This window comes from Schistocerca cancellata, unplaced genomic scaffold, assembly GCF_023864275.1.
Source record: "Schistocerca cancellata isolate TAMUIC-IGC-003103 unplaced genomic scaffold, iqSchCanc2.1 HiC_scaffold_601, whole genome shotgun sequence".
In the NCBI taxonomy this organism is placed as follows: Eukaryota; Metazoa; Arthropoda; class Insecta; order Orthoptera; family Acrididae; genus Schistocerca; species Schistocerca cancellata.
This window is the reverse complement of record NW_026046613.1, coordinates 159,410-173,366: the sequence shown is the minus strand read 5'-3', so window position 1 is coordinate 173,366 and position 13,957 is coordinate 159,410. Positions and strand designations below refer to the sequence as shown.

The 13,957-nt window shown below is 54.7% G+C and overlaps 8 non-coding genes and 6 pseudogenes across 8 annotated transcripts; all 14 read left to right on the top strand.

Annotated features, from left to right (window-relative positions):
* The first annotated feature begins 702 nt into the window (after window positions 1-702).
* LOC126134248 (5S ribosomal RNA) lies at window positions 703-821 on the top strand. Its single transcript, XR_007527655.1, has one exon. It is a non-coding gene; the product is annotated as a 5S ribosomal RNA (ribosomal RNA).
* Window positions 822-1,675: 854 nt separating this feature from the next.
* Window positions 1,676-1,795, top strand: LOC126134310 (5S ribosomal RNA; annotated as a pseudogene).
* Window positions 1,796-2,637: 842 nt separating this feature from the next.
* Window positions 2,638-2,756, top strand: LOC126134247 (5S ribosomal RNA). The gene has a single exon (XR_007527654.1). It is a non-coding gene; the product is annotated as a 5S ribosomal RNA (ribosomal RNA).
* An 854-nt stretch (window positions 2,757-3,610) lies between these two features.
* On the top strand, window positions 3,611-3,730 carry LOC126134423 (5S ribosomal RNA; annotated as a pseudogene).
* An 842-nt stretch (window positions 3,731-4,572) lies between these two features.
* On the top strand, window positions 4,573-4,691 carry LOC126134246 (5S ribosomal RNA). The gene has a single exon (XR_007527653.1). It is a non-coding gene; the product is annotated as a 5S ribosomal RNA (ribosomal RNA).
* Window positions 4,692-5,544: 853 nt separating this feature from the next.
* On the top strand, window positions 5,545-5,663 carry LOC126134244 (5S ribosomal RNA). Its single transcript, XR_007527652.1, has one exon. It is a non-coding gene; the product is annotated as a 5S ribosomal RNA (ribosomal RNA).
* Window positions 5,664-6,517: 854 nt separating this feature from the next.
* Window positions 6,518-6,637, top strand: LOC126134309 (5S ribosomal RNA; annotated as a pseudogene).
* Window positions 6,638-7,479: 842 nt separating this feature from the next.
* Window positions 7,480-7,598, top strand: LOC126134243 (5S ribosomal RNA). The gene has a single exon (XR_007527651.1). It is a non-coding gene; the product is annotated as a 5S ribosomal RNA (ribosomal RNA).
* An 854-nt stretch (window positions 7,599-8,452) lies between these two features.
* LOC126134327 (5S ribosomal RNA) lies at window positions 8,453-8,572 on the top strand (annotated as a pseudogene).
* An 857-nt stretch (window positions 8,573-9,429) lies between these two features.
* LOC126134242 (5S ribosomal RNA) lies at window positions 9,430-9,548 on the top strand. The gene has a single exon (XR_007527650.1). It is a non-coding gene; the product is annotated as a 5S ribosomal RNA (ribosomal RNA).
* Window positions 9,549-10,402: 854 nt separating this feature from the next.
* On the top strand, window positions 10,403-10,521 carry LOC126134241 (5S ribosomal RNA). The gene has a single exon (XR_007527649.1). It is a non-coding gene; the product is annotated as a 5S ribosomal RNA (ribosomal RNA).
* An 854-nt stretch (window positions 10,522-11,375) lies between these two features.
* LOC126134308 (5S ribosomal RNA) lies at window positions 11,376-11,495 on the top strand (annotated as a pseudogene).
* An 842-nt stretch (window positions 11,496-12,337) lies between these two features.
* Window positions 12,338-12,456, top strand: LOC126134240 (5S ribosomal RNA). The gene has a single exon (XR_007527648.1). It is a non-coding gene; the product is annotated as a 5S ribosomal RNA (ribosomal RNA).
* An 854-nt stretch (window positions 12,457-13,310) lies between these two features.
* On the top strand, window positions 13,311-13,430 carry LOC126134326 (5S ribosomal RNA; annotated as a pseudogene).
* Window positions 13,431-13,957: the final 527 nt, after the last annotated feature.

The following is a 13,957-nucleotide window of genomic DNA, read 5'->3' as shown; positions in this document are numbered from 1 at the left end:
AGTTTGCCAAGAAGACTTTGAAAACGACAAAACAGTACGAATTGGCAGGTGATTTCTGAAATACGTCACCGCCTATTGTTGTGCAGGAATGTAGAGTTCCAAATTTGATTTGTAACCACGAATTTATTCCTTAGTCGTCTCGTCTCGTCTCGTCTCGTCTCGTCCCGCAGACGTTTTTCGTGCTTGCGCTGTCATATGGACCACGACCCGAGCGGCAGCGAGCGGCAGTCGAGCAAAGTCGGGACAAGTCGGGACGGGGACAGGGACAGGGATAGGAATGGTGCGAATGCACTGCAAACTACGCAGACACCTGGTGTGAGGCGCGGCGAGGCGAGGCGAGGCGAGGCGAGGAAGCCCACATCGCTACCAGTGGGCCCTCCAGCACGACACTGCCACACCCCGCACAGGCCCTCCGCTGAACACCAGGGACAAGATGCGTCCTCCGCTAGTGTCGAAGGCTGAACGCGCCCAGCGAATGACAGGGGGTGCAACGAGCAGCAGTGCGTCTCACACACGCGGCGGTGCGCCCGCCAATTCGGCCGTCACTCTGCTGGGACGCCGGGCGCGCCTCCCCGCGCCGTCCTCGAGGAACTGGCGGTTGCGGAAGGAAGCGCTTTCGTCAAATGCGGCCGAAAACTAACATTTTGTGTGTTGGGAGAAAAGCCGAACGCGAATTCTGCCGTGCTCCTACATTAGATGAGCGCCAACGGCGATACCATGATGAATACACCGGTTCTCGTCCGATCACCGAAGTTAAGCATCATCGGGCCCTGCTAGTACTTGGATGGGTGACCGCCTGGGAAACCCGGGTGCTGTTGGCTCCCTTCCTGTTTTTTTTTTTTTGTTATGTCGCCAGCCCAATTTTCAAACTACCTTTCTGTTGTGACAAAGATGCTTCCTTAAACCGTTTAAACTACTGTAATGGTACGATAATGCAGTAATTAACTCAGTTTGAGGGAGAATGTGCTAACCAAGTTTGCCAAGAAGACTTTGAAAACGACAAAACAGTACGAATTGGCAGGTGATTTCTGAAATACGTCACCGCCTATTGTTGTGTAGGAATGTAGAGTTCCAAATTTGATTTGTAACCACGAATTTATTCCTTAGTCGTCTCGTCTCGTCTCGTCTCGTCTCGTCCCGCAGACGTTTTTCGTGCTTGCGCTGTCATATGGACCACGACCCGAGCGGCAGCGAGCGGCAGTCGAGCAAAGTCGGGACAAGTCGGGACGGGGACAGGGACAGGGATAGGAATGGTGCGAATGCACTGCAAACTACGCAGACACCTGGTGTGAGGCGCGGCGAGGCGAGGCGAGGCGAGGCGAGGAAGCCCACATCGCTACCAGTGGGCCCTCCAGCACGACACTGCCACACCCCGCACAGGCCCTCCGCTGAACACCAGGGACAAGATGCGTCCTCCGCTAGTGTCGAAGGCTGAACGCGCCCAGCGAATGACAGGGGGTGCAACGAGCAGCAGTGCGTCTCACACACGCGGCGGTGCGCCCGCCAATTCGGCCGTCACTCTGCTGGGACGCCGGGCGCGCCTCCCCGCGCCGTCCTCGAGGAACTGGCGGTTGCGGAAGGAAGCGCTTTCGTCAAATGCGGCCGAAAACTAACATTTTGTGTGTTGGGAGAAAAGCCGAACGCGAATTCTGCCGTGCTCCTACATTAGATGAGCGCCAACGGCGATACCATGATGAATACACCGGTTCTCGTCCGATCACCGAAGTTAAGCATCATCATGCCCGGCTAGTACTTGGATGGGTGACCGCCTGGGTCAACCCGGGTGCTGTTGGCTCCCTTCCCGTTTTTTTTTTTGTTATGTTGCCAGCCCAATTTTCAAACTACGTTTCTGTTGTGACAAAGATGCTTACTTAAGCCTTTTAAACTACTGTAATGGTACGAAAATGCAGTAATTAACTCAGTTTGAGGGAGAATGTGCTAACCAAGTTTGCCAAGAAGACTTTGAAAACGACAAAACAGTACGAATTGGCAGGTGATTTCTGAAATACGTCACCGCCTATTGTTGTGTAGGAATGTAGAGTTCCAAATTTGATTTGTAACCACGAATTTATTCCTTAGTCGTCTCGTCTCGTCTCGTCTCGTCTCGTCCCGCAGACGTTTTTCGTGCTTGCGCTGTCATATGGACCACGACCCGAGCGGCAGCGAGCGGCAGTCGAGCAAAGTCGGGACAAGTCGGGACGGGGACAGGGACAGGGATAGGAATGGTGCGAATGCACTGCAAACTACGCAGACACCTGGTGTGAGGCGCGGCGAGGCGAGGCGAGGAAGCCCACATCGCTACCAGTGGGCCCTCCAGCACGACACTGCCACACCCCGCACAGGCCCTCCGCTGAACACCAGGGACAAGATGCGTCCTCCGCTAGTGTCGAAGGCTGAACGCGCCCAGCGAATGACAGGGGGTGCAACGAGCAGCAGTGCGTCTCACACACGCGGCGGTGCGCCCGCCAATTCGGCCGTCACTCTGCTGGGACGCCGGGCGCGCCTCCCCGCGCCGTCCTCGAGGAACTGGCGGTTGCGGAAGGAAGCGCTTTCGTCAAATGCGGCCGAAAACTAACATTTTGTGTGTTGGGAGAAAAGCCGAACGCGAATTCTGCCGTGCTCCTACATTAGATGAGCGCCAACGGCGATACCATGATGAATACACCGGTTCTCGTCCGATCACCGAAGTTAAGCATCATCGGGCCCTGCTAGTACTTGGATGGGTGACCGCCTGGGAAACCCGGGTGCTGTTGGCTCCCTTCCTGTTTTTTTTTTTTTGTTATGTCGCCAGCCCAATTTTCAAACTACCTTTCTGTTGTGACAAAGATGCTTCCTTAAACCGTTTAAACTACTGTAATGGTACGATAATGCAGTAATTAACTCAGTTTGAGGGAGAATGTGCTAACCAAGTTTGCCAAGAAGACTTTGAAAACGACAAAACAGTACGAATTGGCAGGTGATTTCTGAAATACGTCACCGCCTATTGTTGTGTAGGAATGTAGAGTTCCAAATTTGATTTGTAACCACGAATTTATTCCTTAGTCGTCTCGTCTCGTCTCGTCTCGTCTCGTCCCGCAGACGTTTTTCGTGCTTGCGCTGTCATATGGACCACGACCCGAGCGGCAGCGAGCGGCAGTCGAGCAAAGTCGGGACAAGTCGGGACGGGGACAGGGACAGGGATAGGAATGGTGCGAATGCACTGCAAACTACGCAGACACCTGGTGTGAGGCGCGGCGAGGCGAGGCGAGGCGAGGCGAGGAAGCCCACATCGCTACCAGTGGGCCCTCCAGCACGACACTGCCACACCCCGCACAGGCCCTCCGCTGAACACCAGGGACAAGATGCGTCCTCCGCTAGTGTCGAAGGCTGAACGCGCCCAGCGAATGACAGGGGGTGCAACGAGCAGCAGTGCGTCTCACACACGCGGCGGTGCGCCCGCCAATTCGGCCGTCACTCTGCTGGGACGCCGGGCGCGCCTCCCCGCGCCGTCCTCGAGGAACTGGCGGTTGCGGAAGGAAGCGCTTTCGTCAAATGCGGCCGAAAACTAACATTTTGTGTGTTGGGAGAAAAGCCGAACGCGAATTCTGCCGTGCTCCTACATTAGATGAGCGCCAACGGCGATACCATGATGAATACACCGGTTCTCGTCCGACCACCGAAGTTAAGCATCATCATGCCCGGCTAGTACTTGGATGGGTGACCGCCTGGGTCAACCCGGGTGCTGTTGGCTCCCTTCCCGTTTTTTTTTTTGTTATGTTGCCAGCCCAATTTTCAAACTACGTTTCTGTTGTGACAAAGATGCTTACTTAAGCCTTTTAAACTACTGTAATGGTACGAAAATGCAGTAATTAACTCAGTTTGAGGGAGAATGTGCTAACCAAGTTTGCCAAGAAGACTTTGAAAACGACAAAACAGTACGAATTGGCAGGTGATTTCTGAAATACGTCACCGCCTATTGTTGTGTAGGAATGTAGAGTTCCAAATTTGATTTGTAACCACGAATTTATTCCTTAGTCGTCTCGTCTCGTCTCGTCTCGTCTCGTCCCGCAGACGTTTTTCGTGCTTGCGCTGTCATATGGACCACGACCCGAGCGGCAGCGAGCGGCAGTCGAGCAAAGTCGGGACAAGTCGGGACGGGGACAGGGACAGGGATAGGAATGGTGCGAATGCACTGCAAACTACGCAGACACCTGGTGTGAGGCGCGGCGAGGCGAGGCGAGGAAGCCCACATCGCTACCAGTGGGCCCTCCAGCACGACACTGCCACACCCCGCACAGGCCCTCCGCTGAACACCAGGGACAAGATGCGTCCTCCGCTAGTGTCGAAGGCTGAACGCGCCCAGCGAATGACAGGGGGTGCAACGAGCAGCAGTGCGTCTCACACACGCGGCGGTGCGCCCGCCAATTCGGCCGTCACTCTGCTGGGACGCCGGGCGCGCCTCCCCGCGCCGTCCTCGAGGAACTGGCGGTTGCGGAAGGAAGCGCTTTCGTCAAATGCGGCCGAAAACTAACATTTTGTGTGTTGGGAGAAAAGCCGAACGCGAATTCTGCCGTGCTCCTACATTAGATGAGCGCCAACGGCGATACCATGATGAATACACCGGTTCTCGTCCGATCACCGAAGTTAAGCATCATCGGGCCCTGCTAGTACTTGGATGGGTGACCGCCTGGGAAACCCGGGTGCTGTTGGCTCCCTTCCTGTTTTTTTTTTTTGTTATGTCGCCAGCCCAATTTTCAAACTACCTTTCTGTTGTGACAAAGATGCTTCCTTAAACCGTTTAAACTACTGTAATGGTACGATAATGCAGTAATTAACTCAGTTTGAGGGAGAATGTGCTAACCAAGTTTGCCAAGAAGACTTTGAAAACGACAAAACAGTACGAATTGGCAGGTGATTTCTGAAATACGTCACCGCCTATTGTTGTGCAGGAATGTAGAGTTCCAAATTTGATTTGTAACCACGAATTTATTCCTTAGTCGTCTCGTCTCGTCTCGTCTCGTCTCGTCCCGCAGACGTTTTTCGTGCTTGCGCTGTCATATGGACCACGACCCGAGCGGCAGCGAGCGGCAGTCGAGCAAAGTCGGGACAAGTCGGGACGGGGACAGGGACAGGGATAGGAATGGTGCGAATGCACTGCAAACTACGCAGACACCTGGTTTGAGGCGCGGCGAGGCGAGGCGAGGCGAGGCGAGGAAGCCCACATCGCTACCAGTGGGCCCTCCAGCACGACACTGCCACACCCCGCACAGGCCCTCCGCTGAACACCAGGGACAAGATGCGTCCTCCGCTAGTGTCGAAGGCTGAACGCGCCCAGCGAATGACAGGGGGTGCAACGAGCAGCAGTGCGTCTCACACACGCGGCGGTGCGCCCGCCAATTCGGCCGTCACTCTGCTGGGACGCCGGGCGCGCCTCCCCGCGCCGTCCTCGAGGAACTGGCGGTTGCGGAAGGAAGCGCTTTCGTCAAATGCGGCCGAAAACTAACATTTTGTGTGTTGGGAGAAAAGCCGAACGCGAATTCTGCCGTGCTCCTACATTAGATGAGCGCCAACGGCGATACCATGATGAATACACCGGTTCTCGTCCGATCACCGAAGTTAAGCATCATCGGGCCCTGCTAGTACTTGGATGGGTGACCGCCTGGGAAACCCGGGTGCTGTTGGCTCCCTTCCTGTTTTTTTTTTTTTGTTATGTCGCCAGCCCAATTTTCAAACTACCTTTCTGTTGTGACAAAGATGCTTCCTTAAACCGTTTAAACTACTGTAATGGTACGATAATGCAGTAATTAACTCAGTTTGAGGGAGAATGTGCTAACCAAGTTTGCCAAGAAGACTTTGAAAACGACAAAACAGTACGAATTGGCAGGTGATTTCTGAAATACGTCACCGCCTATTGTTGTGTAGGAATGTAGAGTTCCAAATTTGATTTGTAACCACGAATTTATTCCTTAGTCGTCTCGTCTCGTCTCGTCTCGTCTCGTCCCGCAGACGTTTTTCGTGCTTGCGCTGTCATATGGACCACGACCCGAGCGGCAGCGAGCGGCAGTCGAGCAAAGTCGGGACAAGTCGGGACGGGGACAGGGACAGGGATAGGAATGGTGCGAATGCACTGCAAACTACGCAGACACCTGGTGTGAGGCGCGGCGAGGCGAGGCGAGGCGAGGCGAGGAAGCCCACATCGCTACCAGTGGGCCCTCCAGCACGACACTGCCACACCCCGCACAGGCCCTCCGCTGAACACCAGGGACAAGATGCGTCCTCCGCTAGTGTCGAAGGCTGAACGCGCCCAGCGAATGACAGGGGGTGCAACGAGCAGCAGTGCGTCTCACACACGCGGCGGTGCGCCCGCCAATTCGGCCGTCACTCTGCTGGGACGCCGGGCGCGCCTCCCCGCGCCGTCCTCGAGGAACTGGCGGTTGCGGAAGGAAGCGCTTTCGTCAAATGCGGCCGAAAACTAACATTTTGTGTGTTGGGAGAAAAGCCGAACGCGAATTCTGCCGTGCTCCTACATTAGATGAGCGCCAACGGCGATACCATGATGAATACACCGGTTCTCGTCCGATCACCGAAGTTAAGCATCATCATGCCCGGCTAGTACTTGGATGGGTGACCGCCTGGGTCAACCCGGGTGCTGTTGGCTCCCTTCCCGTTTTTTTTTTTGTTATGTTGCCAGCCCAATTTTCAAACTACGTTTCTGTTGTGACAAAGATGCTTACTTAAGCCTTTTAAACTACTGTAATGGTACGAAAATGCAGTAATTAACTCAGTTTGAGGGAGAATGTGCTAACCAAGTTTGCCAAGAAGACTTTGAAAACGACAAAACAGTACGAATTGGCAGGTGATTTCTGAAATACGTCACCGCCTATTGTTGTGTAGGAATGTAGAGTTCCAAATTTGATTTGTAACCACGAATTTATTCCTTAGTCGTCTCGTCTCGTCTCGTCTCGTCTCGTCCCGCAGACGTTTTTCGTGCTTGCGCTGTCATATGGACCACGACCCGAGCGGCAGCGAGCGGCAGTCGAGCAAAGTCGGGACAAGTCGGGACGGGGACAGGGACAGGGATAGGAATGGTGCGAATGCACTGCAAACTACGCAGACACCTGGTGTGAGGCGCGGCGAGGCGAGGCGAGGAAGCCCACATCGCTACCAGTGGGCCCTCCAGCACGACACTGCCACACCCCGCACAGGCCCTCCGCTGAACACCAGGGACAAGATGCGTCCTCCGCTAGTGTCGAAGGCTGAACGCGCCCAGCGAATGACAGGGGGTGCAACGAGCAGCAGTGCGTCTCACACACGCGGCGGTGCGCCCGCCAATTCGGCCGTCACTCTGCTGGGACGCCGGGCGCGCCTCCCCGCGCCGTCCTCGAGGAACTGGCGGTTGCGGAAGGAAGCGCTTTCGTCAAATGCGGCCGAAAACTAACATTTTGTGTGTTGGGAGAAAAGCCGAACGCGAATTCTGCCGTGCTCCTACATTAGATGAGCGCCAACGGCGATACCATGATGAATACACCGGTTCTCGTCCGATCACCGAAGTTAAGCATCATCGGGCCCTGCTAGTACTTGGATGGGTGACCGCCTGGGAAACCCGGGTGCTGTTGGCTCCCTTCCTGTTTTTTTTTTTTTGTTATGTCGCCAGCCCAATTTTCAAACTACCTTTCTGTTGTGACAAAGATGCTTCCTTAAACCGTTTAAACTACTGTAATGGTACGATAATGCAGTAATTAACTCAGTTTGAGGGAGAATGTGCTAACCAAGTTTGCCAAGAAGACTTTGAAAACGACAAAACAGTACGAATTGGCAGGTGATTTCTGAAATACGTCACCGCCTATTGTTGTGTAGGAATGTAGAGTTCCAAATTTGATTTGTAACCACGAATTTATTCCTTAGTCGTCTCGTCTCGTCTCGTCTCGTCTCGTCCCGCAGACGTTTTTCGTGCTTGCGCTGTCATATGGACCACGACCCGAGCGGCAGCGAGCGGCAGTCGAGCAAAGTCGGGACAAGTCGGGACGGGGACAGGGACAGGGATAGGAATGGTGCGAATGCACTGCAAACTACGCAGACACCTGGTGTGAGGCGCGGCGAGGCGAGGCGAGGCGAGGCGAGGAAGCCCACATCGCTACCAGTGGGCCCTCCAGCACGACACTGCCACACCCCGCACAGGCCCTCCGCTGAACACCAGGGACAAGATGCGTCCTCCGCTAGTGTCGAAGGCTGAACGCGCCCAGCGAATGACAGGGGGTGCAACGAGCAGCAGTGCGTCTCACACACGCGGCGGTGCGCCCGCCAATTCGGCCGTCACTCTGCTGGGACGCCGGGCGCGCCTCCCCGCGCCGTCCTCGAGGAACTGGCGGTTGCGGAAGGAAGCGCTTTCGTCAAATGCGGCCGAAAACTAACATTTTGTGTGTTGGGAGAAAAGCCGAACGCGAATTCTGCCGTGCTCCTACATTAGATGAGCGCCAACGGCGATACCATGATGAATACACCGGTTCTCGTCCGACCACCGAAGTTAAGCATCATCATGCCCGGCTAGTACTTGGATGGGTGACCGCCTGGGTCAACCCGGGTGCTGTTGGCCCCCTTCCCGTTTTTTTTTTTGTTATGTTGCCAGCCCAATTTTCAAACTACGTTTCTGTTGTGACAAAGATGCTTACTTAAGCCTTTTAAACTACTGTAATGGTACGAAAATGCAGTAATTAACTCAGTTTGAGGGAGAATGTGCTAACCAAGTTTGCCAAGAAGACTTTGAAAACGACAAAACAGTACGAATTGGCAGGTGATTTCTGAAATACGTCACCGCCTATTGTTGTGTAGGAATGTAGAGTTCCAAATTTGATTTGTAACCACGAATTTATTCCTTAGTCGTCTCGTCTCGTCTCGTCTCGTCTCGTCCCGCAGACGTTTTTCGTGCTTGCGCTGTCATATGGACCACGACCCGAGCGGCAGCGAGCGGCAGTCGAGCAAAGTCGGGACAAGTCGGGACGGGGACAGGGACAGGGATAGGAATGGTGCGAATGCACTGCAAACTACGCAGACACCTGGTGTGAGGCGCGGCGAGGCGAGGCGAGGCGAGGCGAGGCGTGGAAGCCCACATCGCTACCAGTGGGCCCTCCAGCACGACACTGCCACACCCCGCACAGGCCCTCCGCTGAACACCAGGGACAAGATGCGTCCTCCGCTAGTGTCGAAGGCTGAACGCGCCCAGCGAATGACAGGGGGTGCAACGAGCAGCAGTGCGTCTCACACACGCGGCGGTGCGCCCGCCAATTCGGCCGTCACTCTGCTGGGACGCCGGGCGCGCCTCCCCGCGCCGTCCTCGAGGAACTGGCGGTTGCGGAAGGAAGCGCTTTCGTCAAATGCGGCCGAAAACTAACATTTTGTGTGTTGGGAGAAAAGCCGAACGCGAATTCTGCCGTGCTCCTACATTAGATGAGCGCCAACGGCGATACCATGATGAATACACCGGTTCTCGTCCGATCACCGAAGTTAAGCATCATCGGGCCCTGCTAGTACTTGGATGGGTGACCGCCTGGGAAACCCGGGTGCTGTTGGCTCCCTTCCTGTTTTTTTTTTTTTGTTATGTCGCCAGCCCAATTTTCAAACTACCTTTCTGTTGTGACAAAGATGCTTCCTTAAACCGTTTAAACTACTGTAATGGTACGATAATGCAGTAATTAACTCAGTTTGAGGGAGAATGTGCTAACCAAGTTTGCCAAGAAGACTTTGAAAACGACAAAACAGTACGAATTGGCAGGTGATTTCTGAAATACGTCACCGCCTATTGTTGTGTAGGAATGTAGAGTTCCAAATTTGATTTGTAACCACGAATTTATTCCTTAGTCGTCTCGTCTCGTCTCGTCTCGTCTCGTCCCGCAGACGTTTTTCGTGCTTGCGCTGTCATATGGACCACGACCCGAGCGGCAGCGAGCGGCAGTCGAGCAAAGTCGGGACAAGTCGGGACGGGGACAGGGACAGGGATAGGAATGGTGCGAATGCACTGCAAACTACGCAGACACCTGGTTTGAGGCGCGGCGAGGCGAGGCGAGGCGAGGCGAGGAAGCCCACATCGCTACCAGTGGGCCCTCCAGCACGACACTGCCACACCCCGCACAGGCCCTCCGCTGAACACCAGGGACAAGATGCGTCCTCCGCTAGTGTCGAAGGCTGAACGCGCCCAGCGAATGACAGGGGGTGCAACGAGCAGCAGTGCGTCTCACACACGCGGCGGTGCGCCCGCCAATTCGGCCGTCACTCTGCTGGGACGCCGGGCGCGCCTCCCCGCGCCGTCCTCGAGGAACTGGCGGTTGCGGAAGGAAGCGCTTTCGTCAAATGCGGCCGAAAACTAACATTTTGTGTGTTGGGAGAAAAGCCGAACGCGAATTCTGCCGTGCTCCTACATTAGATGAGCGCCAACGGCGATACCATGATGAATACACCGGTTCTCGTCCGATCACCGAAGTTAAGCATCATCGGGCCCTGCTAGTACTTGGATGGGTGACCGCCTGGGAAACCCGGGTGCTGTTGGCTCCCTTCCTGTTTTTTTTTTTTTGTTATGTCGCCAGCCCAATTTTCAAACTACCTTTCTGTTGTGACAAAGATGCTTCCTTAAACCGTTTAAACTACTGTAATGGTACGATAATGCAGTAATTAACTCAGTTTGAGGGAGAATGTGCTAACCAAGTTTGCCAAGAAGACTTTGAAAACGACAAAACAGTACGAATTGGCAGGTGATTTCTGAAATACGTCACCGCCTATTGTTGTGTAGGAATGTAGAGTTCCAAATTTGATTTGTAACCACGAATTTATTCCTTAGTCGTCTCGTCTCGTCTCGTCTCGTCTCGTCCCGCAGACGTTTTTCGTGCTTGCGCTGTCATATGGACCACGACCCGAGCGGCAGCGAGCGGCAGTCGAGCAAAGTCGGGACAAGTCGGGACGGGGACAGGGACAGGGATAGGAATGGTGCGAATGCACTGCAAACTACGCAGACACCTGGTGTGAGGCGCGGCGAGGCGAGGCGAGGCGAGGCGAGGAAGCCCACATCGCTACCAGTGGGCCCTCCAGCACGACACTGCCACACCCCGCACAGGCCCTCCGCTGAACACCAGGGACAAGATGCGTCCTCCGCTAGTGTCGAAGGCTGAACGCGCCCAGCGAATGACAGGGGGTGCAACGAGCAGCAGTGCGTCTCACACACGCGGCGGTGCGCCCGCCAATTCGGCCGTCACTCTGCTGGGACGCCGGGCGCGCCTCCCCGCGCCGTCCTCGAGGAACTGGCGGTTGCGGAAGGAAGCGCTTTCGTCAAATGCGGCCGAAAACTAACATTTTGTGTGTTGGGAGAAAAGCCGAACGCGAATTCTGCCGTGCTCCTACATTAGATGAGCGCCAACGGCGATACCATGATGAATACACCGGTTCTCGTCCGATCACCGAAGTTAAGCATCATCATGCCCGGCTAGTACTTGGATGGGTGACCGCCTGGGTCAACCCGGGTGCTGTTGGCTCCCTTCCCGTTTTTTTTTTTGTTATGTTGCCAGCCCAATTTTCAAACTACGTTTCTGTTGTGACAAAGATGCTTACTTAAGCCTTTTAAACTACTGTAATGGTACGAAAATGCAGTAATTAACTCAGTTTGAGGGAGAATGTGCTAACCAAGTTTGCCAAGAAGACTTTGAAAACGACAAAACAGTACGAATTGGCAGGTGATTTCTGAAATACGTCACCGCCTATTGTTGTGTAGGAATGTAGAGTTCCAAATTTGATTTGTAACCACGAATTTATTCCTTAGTCGTCTCGTCTCGTCTCGTCTCGTCTCGTCCCGCAGACGTTTTTCGTGCTTGCGCTGTCATATGGACCACGACCCGAGCGGCAGCGAGCGGCAGTCGAGCAAAGTCGGGACAAGTCGGGACGGGGACAGGGACAGGGATAGGAATGGTGCGAATGCACTGCAAACTACGCAGACACCTGGTGTGAGGCGCGGCGAGGCGAGGCGAGGAAGCCCACATCGCTACCAGTGGGCCCTCCAGCACGACACTGCCACACCCCGCACAGGCCCTCCGCTGAACACCAGGGACAAGATGCGTCCTCCGCTAGTGTCGAAGGCTGAACGCGCCCAGCGAATGACAGGGGGTGCAACGAGCAGCAGTGCGTCTCACACACGCGGCGGTGCGCCCGCCAATTCGGCCGTCACTCTGCTGGGACGCCGGGCGCGCCTCCCCGCGCCGTCCTCGAGGAACTGGCGGTTGCGGAAGGAAGCGCTTTCGTCAAATGCGGCCGAAAACTAACATTTTGTGTGTTGGGAGAAAAGCCGAACGCGAATTCTGCCGTGCTCCTACATTAGATGAGCGCCAACGGCGATACCATGATGAATACACCGGTTCTCGTCCGATCACCGAAGTTAAGCATCATCGGGCCCTGCTAGTACTTGGATGGGTGACCGCCTGGGAAACCCGGGTGCTGTTGGCTCCCTTCCTGTTTTTTTTTTTTTGTTATGTCGCCAGCCCAATTTTCAAACTACCTTTCTGTTGTGACAAAGATGCTTCCTTAAACCGTTTAAACTACTGTAATGGTACGATAATGCAGTAATTAACTCAGTTTGAGGGAGAATGTGCTAACCAAGTTTGCCAAGAAGACTTTGAAAACGACAAAACAGTACGAATTGGCAGGTGATTTCTGAAATACGTCACCGCCTATTGTTGTGTAGGAATGTAGAGTTCCAAATTTGATTTGTAACCACGAATTTATTCCTTAGTCGTCTCGTCTCGTCTCGTCTCGTCTCGTCCCGCAGACGTTTTTCGTGCTTGCGCTGTCATATGGACCACGACCCGAGCGGCAGCGAGCGGCAGTCGAGCAAAGTCGGGACAAGTCGGGACGGGGACAGGGACAGGGATAGGAATGGTGCGAATGCACTGCAAACTACGCAGACACCTGGTGTGAGGCGCGGCGAGGCGAGGCGAGGCGAGGCGAGGAAGCCCACATCGCTACCAGTGGGCCCTCCAGCACGACACTGCCACACCCCGCACAGGCCCTCCGCTGAACACCAGGGACAAGATGCGTCCTCCGCTAGTGTCGAAGGCTGAACGCGCCCAGCGAATGACAGGGGGTGCAACGAGCAGCAGTGCGTCTCACACACGCGGCGGTGCGCCCGCCAATTCGGCCGTCACTCTGCTGGGACGCCGGGCGCGCCTCCCCGCGCCGTCCTCGAGGAACTGGCGGTTGCGGAAGGAAGCGCTTTCGTCAAATGCGGCCGAAAACTAACATTTTGTGTGTTGGGAGAAAAGCCGAACGCGAATTCTGCCGTGCTCCTACATTAGATGAGCGCCAACGGCGATACCATGATGAATACACCGGTTCTCGTCCGACCACCGAAGTTAAGCATCATCATGCCCGGCTAGTACTTGGATGGGTGACCGCCTGGGTCAACCCGGGTGCTGTTGGCCCCCTTCCCGTTTTTTTTTTTGTTATGTTGCCAGCCCAATTTTCAAACTACGTTTCTGTTGTGACAAAGATGCTTACTTAAGCCTTTTAAACTACTGTAATGGTACGAAAATGCAGTAATTAACTCAGTTTGAGGGAGAATGTGCTAACCAAGTTTGCCAAGAAGACTTTGAAAACGACAAAACAGTACGAATTGGCAGGTGATTTCTGAAATACGTCACCGCCTATTGTTGTGTAGGAATGTAGAGTTCCAAATTTGATTTGTAACCACGAATTTATTCCTTAGTCGTCTCGTCTCGTCTCGTCTCGTCTCGTCCCGCAGACGTTTTTCGTGCTTGCGCTGTCATATGGACCACGACCCGAGCGGCAGCGAGCGGCAGTCGAGCAAAGTCGGGACAAGTCGGGACGGGGACAGGGACAGGGATAGGAATGGTGCGAATGCACTGCAAACTACGCAGACACCTGGTGTGAGGCGCGGCGAGGCGAGGCGAGGCGAGGCGAGGCGTGGAAGCCCACATCGCTACCAGTG